This window comes from Oryx dammah, unplaced genomic scaffold (assembly GCF_014754425.2).
Source record: "Oryx dammah isolate SB20612 unplaced genomic scaffold, SCBI_Odam_1.1 HiC_scaffold_8, whole genome shotgun sequence".
Lineage (NCBI taxonomy): Eukaryota > Metazoa > Chordata > Mammalia > Artiodactyla > Bovidae > Oryx > Oryx dammah.
Genome location: NW_024070192.1, coordinates 54203842 through 54214330, shown reverse-complemented (window position 1 = coordinate 54214330; position 10489 = coordinate 54203842). Strand labels below are relative to the sequence as shown.

Below are 10489 nucleotides of genomic sequence, written 5' to 3'. Positions count from 1 at the left end.
TCACAGGTTCCTCAATTGCAGGCAACGTGACCACGAGAGGTTGACCAGATAGGTCGCCATCAACAGGTCGTTGATGTTGCTGTTGAGCATGGTCTGGAAGTCCTCGGGAACTGTTTTGGGCACTTGGTTAACCAGACTCATCAAGAAGTGGCCCAGGGTACTGTTGGCTGACGCCTTTGCAGACAGCGAGTCCTCCGTGCACCGCAACACAGTGCTGGGGGGCCGCCGACTTGCCGCAGGTCACTGCAGAGGCCGACTGCCCGGTAGGGGCTAAAATAGGTCAGGTCAACTCCACCGCGTCCAGTGTCTAACACGGGTCTTTCACCGTCAGAGGGTGACCATCGCCCCCACGGTCCTCCGGGGAACATGCATTAAAGTGCTGACGAGGCCTGGATGCTGGTGTCCACCGTGAGGTGGATGGGGTTGGGGGCTTCTGGGCTGTAGTACTCACGGATCAGCACTGAGTGCTCCGTGATGTCGTGGGCCGAAGCGTACCAGCCCAGGATGAGCTCCTCTGGAGAGACTTTCCTGTGCCCTTGATACATGTTCTTAGCGAATTCCATGTCAGCAGTCGCTTCGTCTCCTGACTCACTGTGTGGCACTGAAAGGCAATTGGTGACTTCCACTGAGTACGTGTCAACGGGTCCCAGCAAGGTCCAGATAACTCGGGCAGCTCCCTTGTTGCATCGTTCGTAACCGTCCACGATGGAGGCCAAGATGACCACGCAGCCCCTGGGGAAGGGGCCTGGGAGGGCAGGGCCAGACAGCAACTGTTGGCGGGGGGGTCTGCACTGGGGCCGGGGATGAGGCCACAGCGGGGGCTTTGGGTGGGGCGGCAGGAGGCACGCTCGCCGGTACTGCTGGTGTACCATCTTGTCGAGAGGGTATTTGCTCACTTTTTAATTGGGCTGTTTTTTGCATTTTTGCTGTTGAGTTGTATGTATTCTTTGTATATTTAGGATATTAACCCCGTATAGGAAATACTGTTTGCAAAGTTTTTCTCCCCCTTAATAGGTGGTCTCTTCATTTTGCTGACAGTTTCCTTCACTGTGAAAAGCTTTTTAATTTGATGTAGCCCAATTTATATATTTTTGCGTTTTTTCACCTGAGGCGATGTATATTAAAAATATTATTAAGACTCACATAAAAGTGTACTGGTTATGTTTTCTTCTAGGAGTTGTATGGTCTCAGATCTTACGTTTAAGTCTTTAATCCATTTTGAATTTATTTTCGTCTGTGGTGTGAGACATATTCGGCATGTAGCTGTCAAGTTTTTTCAACACCATTTATTGAAGAAGCTGTCTTTTTGCCATAATATATTCTTGCCTCTTTTGTCAGAGATTAATTGCCCATAAAAATGTAGGCTGATTTCTGGATCTATATTCTGTTCATTGATCTATGTGTCTGTTTTTGTAAGAGTATGATACTGTTTTGATCTCTTAACTTTGTAGTATAGTTTGAAATCAGGGCACATGATACCTCCAGCTTTGTTCTCCTTTCTCAAGATTGTTTTGACTATTCAAGATCTTTTGTGTTTCCCTACAAATTATAGAATTATTTGGTCTAGTTCTGTAAAAAATAATCCCATTGGTATTTTGATAAGTATTGCATTGTGTCTGTAGATGGCTTTGGGGAGTATGGTCATTTTAACAATATTAATTCTTCCAGTCCGTGAGCACAGTGTATCTGTCCGTCTGTTTGTGTCATCTTTAATGTCTCTCATCAGCATCTTATAGTTTCCAACTATAGGTCTTTTACCTTCTTAATTAGGTTTACTTCTAGGTATTTTATTATTTTTGATGCAATTTTACTTTTTAAAGATTTCATTTCATCTCTTTATCTGTGTAGGTTTTGGCTGTGCTTGGTCTCTGTTCTGCCTGGGCTTTTCTCTAGTTGTGCTGAGCAGGGGCTGCTCTCTAGTTGAGGTCACGGGTTTCTTATCGCGGTGGCTTCTTTTGTAGTGGATGGAGTATGGGCTCTCAGCTGTGGGGGCTTCAGTAAGCTACAGCATGTGGGCTCAGTAGTTGTGGCTCTAGAGCACAGGCTCAGTACTTAAGGCCTACAAGCTTAGTTGCTCTGAAGCATGTGGGAATCTTCCCAAATCAGGGATTAAACCCCTGCATTGGCAGGCAAATTCTTTACCATTGAGCTACCTGAGAAGCCCTTTTGATGAGATTTTAAATGAGACTATTTTCTTAACTTCTCTTTCTAATAGTTAAATAAACTATTAGTTTTTAGAAGCACAACAGAATTTATGTATATTAATTTTATATCCTGCAAATTTACCAAATTCATTGATGTGTTCTATTAGGTTTTTGATGGCAGCTTTAGAATTTTCTACATATAGTAGAAATGTCATGTCATGTCATCTGCAAACTGTGGCAGTTTTACTTATTCTTTTCCAATTTGGATTCCTTTTCTTTCTTTTTCTTGTCTGAGTTCTGTGACTGGGAGTTCCAACACTATGTTGAATAAAAGTGGAGAGAGGGGACACCTTTGTCTTGTTTCTGATCCTAGAGGAACTTTCAGCTTTTCAACATTTAAATTTTATTTATTTGTTTGGTTTTGGCTGTTCTGGGTCTTCAGTGCTGTGCGTGGGCTTCCTCTGGCTGCAGTGAGTCAAGGCTACTCTCTGATTGCAGTACGCGGGCTTCTCACGGTGGTGGTTTCTCTTGCTGCGGAGCTCTAGGGGGCACAGGCTTCGGTAGCTGTGCTGCATGGGCTTAGTTGCTCCCTGGCATGTGGGATTTTCCTGGACCAGGGATCAAACCTATGTCCCTTGCCTTGGCAGGCGGATTCTTAACCACTGGACCACCAAGGAAGTCCCAGCTTTTCACTGTTCAGTATGGTGTTAAGCTGTAGGCTTGTCATATATCACCTTTATGATCATGAGGTATGTTCCCTCTATATCCCCTTTCTGGAGAGTTTTTAATCATAAATTTAAATCATGAATTTATGAATTTAATTATGAATTAAATTAAACTTAATTTAAATTAATTATGAATCAAATTATGGATTTATCAAAAGCTTTTAAATAAAATGTTTGTGTTTCTATTGAGATGAGTATATGATTTTTGTTCTTCAGTTTGTTAATATGGTATGTCACACTGACTTGTGAATATTGATCCATCCTTACATTCCTGGGGTAAATCCCACTTGATCATTGTCTGTGATCTTTTTGATGTATTGTTGAATTCAATTTGCTAATATTTTGTTGAGGAATTTTTCATCTATGTTCATCAGTGGTATTGGCCTTTAATTTGTGTGTGTGTGATAGCTTTATCTGGTTTTGGTATCAGGGTGATGCTGGCCTTTTTGCTTGGGTTCAGAAACATTGCTTCCTCTGCAATTGTTTGGAATTATTTGAGGAAGATAGATGTTAACTCTTCTCCAAGCATTTGGTAAAATTCATCTATGAAGCCATCTGGTCCTGGACTTTTGTTTGTTGGAAGTTTTACTATTACTGATTCAACTTCATTACTGGTAATTGGTCTGTCCATATTTTCTATTTCTTCTTAATTCAGTCTTGAGAGATTGTACATTTCTAGAAGGTTGTCCATTTCTTCTAGGTTGTCCATTTTATTGTTGTATAATTGTTCATAGTAATTTTGTTAATAATATGATCCTTTATATTTCTGCGGTGTTGGTTTCAACATCTCATTTTTCATTTCTGATTTTATTAATTTGGGCCTTCTCTATTTCTTTCTTGATGAGTCCGGCTAAAGATTTATCAATTTTGTTTATCTTCTCAAAGAACCAGCTCTTGGGCTTCCCTCGTGGCTCAGTGGTAAAGAATCTGCCTGTCAATGCAGGGGACACGGGTTCAGTCCCTAGCCCAGGAAGAGTCCACTTGCCATAGGACAACCAAGCCCATGTGCCACAACTACTGAACCAGAGTTCTAGAACCCTCGAGCCGTAACTTCTGAGCCCGCACGCTGCAACTACTGAAGCACGTGTGCCTAGAGCCTGTGCTCCACGAGAGGAGACACCGCAATGAGAAGCCTCCGCACGGCAGCAAAGAGTAGCCCCCACTCACAGCAACTAGAGAAAGCCTGTGTGCAACGACGAAGACCCGGAGCAGCCACAAGCAAGCAAATCTTAATAAGATAAAAACAGTTGCTAACATACTTTAAAAAAGACTGAAAAAAAAGAACCAACTCTTAGTTTCATTGATCTGTTTTTCCTCTCCATTTCATTTATTTCTGCTCTGATCGTTTTATAGTTCCTTTAGGTGTAAAGTTAGGTTGTTTGTATGAGATCTTTCTTGTTTGCTGAGGTTATCTTGTATCACTATAAACTTTCCCCTTAGAACTGTTTTTTTGTGTGTGTGTTATATAGATTTTGGATTGCTATGTTTTCATTTTCACTTGTCTGTAGGTACTTTTTGATTTCCTCTTTGATTTCTTCATTAATCTATTAGTCACTTGAGCTGATTTTCTCTATCCTTGATGATTGTTATCTGAATACAGTTGTAAAAAATAGTTAACTCTCCAAATACTTTTTCTGGATTCATGGTACAGTTTCTTACCTTCTTCTGGGGTCAAGAAGAGAGAGTTCAAGCTCAGGAACCATATGGAAATTTAGTTTTTTTATGTTTTTAATCATCATGTATTTATATTTTATGCTCTACCTTTTTTTTTTTCATTTAATAGTATTTCAAATGAAACTTTCTAGTTATTGGAACTTCTGGATTGGTGAACACATCAAGGTGCTGGGAGAACCGTGTGTTTAGAGAGGGCATGGAAACTGCCCTCCCTCACCCCATACTGTGCCCTATGCATGTCTTCCCTTTGTATATTCCTGAGTTGTATCCTTTGTAATAAACCAGTAATAGTAAGAATGTTGTTTCCTGAGTGAGTTGGAGGTATTTGTAGGAACTCCCCAATTTGTAGCCAATTTAGATAGAACTGTGGGTACCCTGACCACCCATTTGTGACTAATGTCTGAATTATGGGACTGAACCCTTAAACCTGTGGTTTCTGATGCTAACTCAGGTGGTTAGTGTCAGAATTAAATTGAATTGTAAGACACCTAATTGGTATTAGAGAAACAGAGAATTGGTTGTTGGTGAGGGAAAAAACCCCACACATTTGGTATGAGAAGTATTATGAGTTAAATCAGTTCTTTCATTGTATGAAGAAAATATGATATTTGCTAAAACAGTCTTTGCTCAGTGAAACATGGTTTGGGAAGAGGGAAAAATGAAAGAAGGGGTATGAGGAACCTTTAATCCCTGGTGGTCACATGGTCACCCACCAGTATGGAGCAGCTGCTGTGCTAGGATCAGTTATTGATACTAACAGTAAAAGTTAATAATTCATGGGGAGTTGGTCCACTGGATACATAGGAAATACAAACTAATAAGAAAAAAAGTCAAATACACAGTCTTTTGGTTATTACTACCTGTAAAGACTAAAACGAAATTAAAAGAGTGCTGAATCAGAACTTGATGCCGAACCAAACTCAGATGTCTATCAGTCTGAGCTTCAGCCTCTAGACTCAAAGCTACCCCAAAAGGAAGGATTGATTATGTGGGAAAACAGAGCAACTCTAATACCTCTGGTCACCATGGAGGTGGTCCACATTGGCGGAGGGCAAAATCAAGAAACTATTGAAACAAGAGGGTATAGTATGAAAAATCTGCCTTATTTTGGTGTATCAGCTTCCTGTAGAACCATTAGTGAAATAGATTATGAGAATAATTTAGGGGCACTGTCTTTGGTTTTGACGGTTGCAAAGTGGAAGAGCATTTTTAGGTTGATGTAGGACCCACAGCTCACTATGGAATAATCACAGATGGCTATACAAGATCCAGAAACGTTGTAGGTTATTCCCAAGGAAACACCAGTCTGGTGAATGAAAGCCAACTAAATTGTTTACCCTGAGAAGGGAGGCTATCTGACTCTCCCTATAAATTCCAAATGAACATCACCCATGAGACAGCTGACATGTTCTGATGCAAGCTGTGTGGGACCGACTTTATGATAACTGGGATGTTCACCTGCTGAATACGCCCGTGTTGCTGCTGCTGCTAAGTTGCTTCAGTCGTGTCCGACTCTGTGCGACCCCATAGACGGCAGCCGACTAGGCTCCGCCGTCCCTGGGATTCTCCAGGCAAGAACACTGGAGTGGGTTGCCATGCCCGTGTTAGTACAGAACAATAAGACTGCAGAAAAATGGGTTTATTTGGGAACACCAAAGAACTTCAATTCAGGACATAAAATCCTTGATGAAGCACCAGGTCTTGAGAAAAAGAAAAAAAAATGTTGTTTGTTTGGTTTTGTTTTTAATACAGGAAAAGGGGAGCTGGGAATAGCTGTTGCAGATAGAGTCCATTGGTGGACTTTCCTGGTGGTCCAGTGGTTGAGACTCTGCCTGCCAATGCAGGGGACACAAATTCGATCCCCGCTCCAGGAAGACTCCACTGGGCAAGTGGACCCAAGCCCATGCACCGCGACTACTGAGCCCCAGGGCTCTGCACCAAGAGAAGCCGCTGCGAAGAGACACCCCACACGCCTCAACAAAGAGCGAAGAGTAGCCCCTGCTAGCCCCAACTAGAGAAAGTCCCCACGCAGCAACAAAGACGCCAGCACAGCCAAAAATAAATAAATAAATAAAAGACTTGACCATCAGGGATTTAAACACAACAAAAAAGAGCCCATTGGAGGAACCTGGAAGTTCCAAATATAGAGGTTTTTCATTGGCTGAGTCATGACAAGTTCTCGTTGATTGGGCTGTTGCTGGGCAAGGAGAAATTCTTCCTCCTCTCACTTGGTGTAAAGTATTAACCTTTTTCCCGTCGGATATACAAGGGTAATATCGCTTCCTATAGGGTCTACAATTGACTTCAGGTGATAGTGCCTGAGAGCTCCCCCTTCTGGCCTCCTGACTCCATTTTAAATGAGGATTCTGTTTATTAAGGAGATCCAACCAGTTCATTCTAAAGGAGATCAGCCCTGGGATTTCTTTGGAAGGAATGATGCTAAATCTGAAACTCCAGTACTTTGGCCACCTCATGCGAAGAGTTGACTGATAGGAAAAGACTCTGATGCTGGGAGGGATTAGGGGCAGGAGGAGAAGGGGACGACCCAGGATGAGATGGCTGGATGGCATCACGGACTCGATGGACGTGAGTCTGAGTGAACTCCGGGAGATGGTGATGGACAGGGAGGCCTGGCGTGCTGCGATGCATGGGGTCGCAGAGTCGGACACGACTGAGCGACTGAACTGAACTGGACATCGTGGACTTGAAAGAAAGTTACTGTGCTCTATAATGTAAAGGACACAAAAGCACAGCCACCTGCAGAGGATGCACACGTGTGGCAACGCATGCCAGACCTGTGAGCTAATTTATGTGGTTGGACATGCGGATGCACGCTCACATTCCTCACAGTTGGCAGCTTGAAGGTTTGTGCATAGGATACTTAACGGTATTACAAATACCGCAAGTTTTCTTCTATACAGTGGTTTCTTCATGTTAATTACTGGTTAAGAACCAAGTATGTTAAAAATAAAAGCTGATCTTAATGTACAATATAATGACAATAGGTTATACTGTTGTATATTAGAAAGTTGTTAACAGAGTAGATCTTAAGACATTCTCCTTTTTATTTTTTGGTATATATATGAGATGATGTATGTTAACCAATTTACTGTGAAAATAATTTCATAATATATGTAAATTAAGTCATTATGCTGTACACAGTTGAAGAAGGCAATGGCACCCCACTCCAGTAATCTTGCCTGGGAAAAAAATCCCACGGACAGAGGAGCCTGGTGGGCTGCAGTCCGTGGAGTGGCTAAGAGTCGGACACGACTGAGCGACTTCCCTTTCACTTTTCACTTTCATGCATTGGAGAAGGAAATGGGAACCCACTCCAGTGTTCTTGCCTGGAGAATCCCAGGGATGGGGGAGCCTGGTGGGCTTCCGTGTATGGGGTCGCACAGAGTCAGACACGACTAAAGCGACTTAGCAGCAGCAGCAGCAGCCGCAGCAGCAGCTATACACAGTGCCGTATGTCAACTACATCTCAAAAGAACTGCAAAAAAATTTCACCGAATAATTACAGAATACAGAATTTTTTCAAGTGAATCAGGAATATTCATCAAGAGAGACCATATGCTGGCCAATAAACTGAGCTTCAAAAAACATTTTAAAAATTCAAATCAGATTCTTTCATGAATTCATTTGTTTAATGAAAACAACTAATGCCCACCACTAATAACAGAGATATCTGGAAAATGACTAAATATTTGGAAATAAACATATATAGGAGGTATTATAAGACATAATAAAATGTAAGATAAGACATGAATAAAATGTAAACATAACCTAAAATTAGGTTATACAGCTAATTTTAATCAGCTGAAGATGCAGCTGAAGTATTGCCTAAAAGTAAGTTTATACCCTTAAATACTTCTGAAAAGGAAGATTTAAAGTCAGTAATCTAAGCTTTCACTTTAAGAAAATTTTTTAAAAGAAGAGAATATTAAGCCCAAAGTAACTGGGAAGGAATATATGGAACCTGAAGGAAATATTATACAGTAGTCTTCTTTTATCCTCAGTTTCACATTCTGAGGTTTCAGTTACCTGCTGTCAACTAAGGCTTGAATATAATACATGGAAAATTCCAGAAGTAAACAATTCCTAAGTTTTAAACTGTATGGTATTCTGAGTCGTGTGATAAAGTCTTACACTGTCCCTTGTCATCCAGCTCCAAATTGCCAAGGATGTAAATAATCCCTTTGTCCTGGTATGTGCCTTTTAACCACTTAGTGGTCAACTAGGTTATCAAATCAACTGTTGCAGTATCATGGCGCATGTGTTCAAGTAATACTTATTTTACTTAATAATGGTCCCGAAGTACAAGAGCAGTAATGCTAAAAATCCAAATATTCCAAAAAGAAGCTGTAATGCGCTTCAGTGAAAAGGTGAAAGATCTAGATTTAATAAGGAAAGAAAAAAGTTATATGCTGAGGGTGCTAAGATCTATAGTAAGAATCTTCTATCCACAAAATTGTGAAAAACAAATTTGTGCTAATTTTGCTATCATAGGTCAAACTGTAAAAGTTACAGCCACAACGTGTGAAGATGAAAAAGCCATTTAAAGTGTACAATAGAGGGAAAGACAGACCACATTCCTATAACTTTTATTATAGTATACTGTTGTAATTATTCTATTTTATTGTTAGTTATTGTTAACCTCTTACTGTGCCTAATTTACAAATTAAACTTTATCATTTGTATGTACAGGAAAAAACTTCGCAGTATATAGGGATCAGTACCAACTGTGGCTTCAGGCAGGAAGGTCTTAGAACATATCCTGGGAGGATAGGCAAGGACTGCTGCTGCTGCTGCTGTTGCTGAGTCACTTCAGTCATGTCCGACTCTGTGCGACCCCACAGACGGCAGCCCACCAGGCTCCCCCGTCCATGGGATTCTCCAGGCAAGAACACTGGAGTGGGTTGCCATTTCCTTCTCCAGTGCATGAAAGTGAAAAGTGAAAGTGAAGTCACTCAGTCGTGTCCGACTCTTAGTGACCCCATGAACTGTAGCCTACCAGGCTCCTCCATCCATGGGGTTTTCCAGGCAAGAGTACTGGAGTGGGGTGCCATCGCCTTCTCCAGGCAGGGACTACTGTATGTCTTAACTGTGTGATGGTAACAAGGGTATATACGTATAAAAAAAGAAACCTTTGACAAAATGTACTGAATTTCTTATTTTAGATGGATGCATCATAAAATGTAAGGAAATCTTACTTTTAAAAAGTGTATTTTTAAAAAGTGTTGACTGATGCAACATTTAATAATTTTGAAATAATTTTTTACTGTCTTATCAACACTAAGTAGTACTAACAGATTATCAGGTATGTTTGATAATAGAAACCAATAGATGCCACATGCAGAAACAACAAAAAATACACATTACACTGTGATACAGCCATTAAAAAAAAACATCATAAAGAACTCTAATTACAATTTATTAAAAGAATTGAACATACCTACTTGATTACCTAGTTTTACAGGTTCTATTTCTAAACTATTTAATTTGCAACCTTCTTGGTAGTCATTACAAGCAGTAAGATTGTGAGATAACTGATTTGCCTGAAGCTTCTGAATTTCGGCCTCTTTTTTTAATCCTGGCACAAAAGAAAATAAACCAAAAAGCATTAGAAAGATTCTGTAAAAATATCACATCCCATTTTTCCCTTTCAAATTAAAAAAAAAATTGAATTAAAACTCTGATATTAGTCAACTATTGGCCAGGAACAGAAAATCTTACAAACCACTGAATACATTGTAAACAGGTTCAGTTACTTCAGAAACTGGATAGTACCTTACGACCAGCAATTCTACTTTTAGAAACATCTGCTAGGGAAACTCTCACATATTACACAGGAAACATGTATATATACTTCACAGCATTATTTTTAACATACAGTACATACATATGTATGTATGTAAAACTACACATACAGTAAGTCTCCTT

At 40.5% G+C, this 10489-nt stretch overlaps 1 long non-coding RNA gene and 1 pseudogene across 1 annotated transcript; both read right to left on the bottom strand.

Annotated features, from left to right (window-relative positions):
• Positions 1–921, bottom strand: LOC120866686 (annotated as a pseudogene).
• A 507-nt stretch (positions 922–1428) lies between these two features.
• Positions 1429–10098, bottom strand: LOC120866493. The gene is made up of 3 exons (XR_005721672.1): positions 10002–10098; positions 4519–4523; positions 1429–1443 (listed from the first exon to the last, which is right to left on the bottom strand). It is a non-coding gene; the product is annotated as an uncharacterized LOC120866493 (long non-coding RNA).
• Positions 10099–10489: the final 391 nt, after the last annotated feature.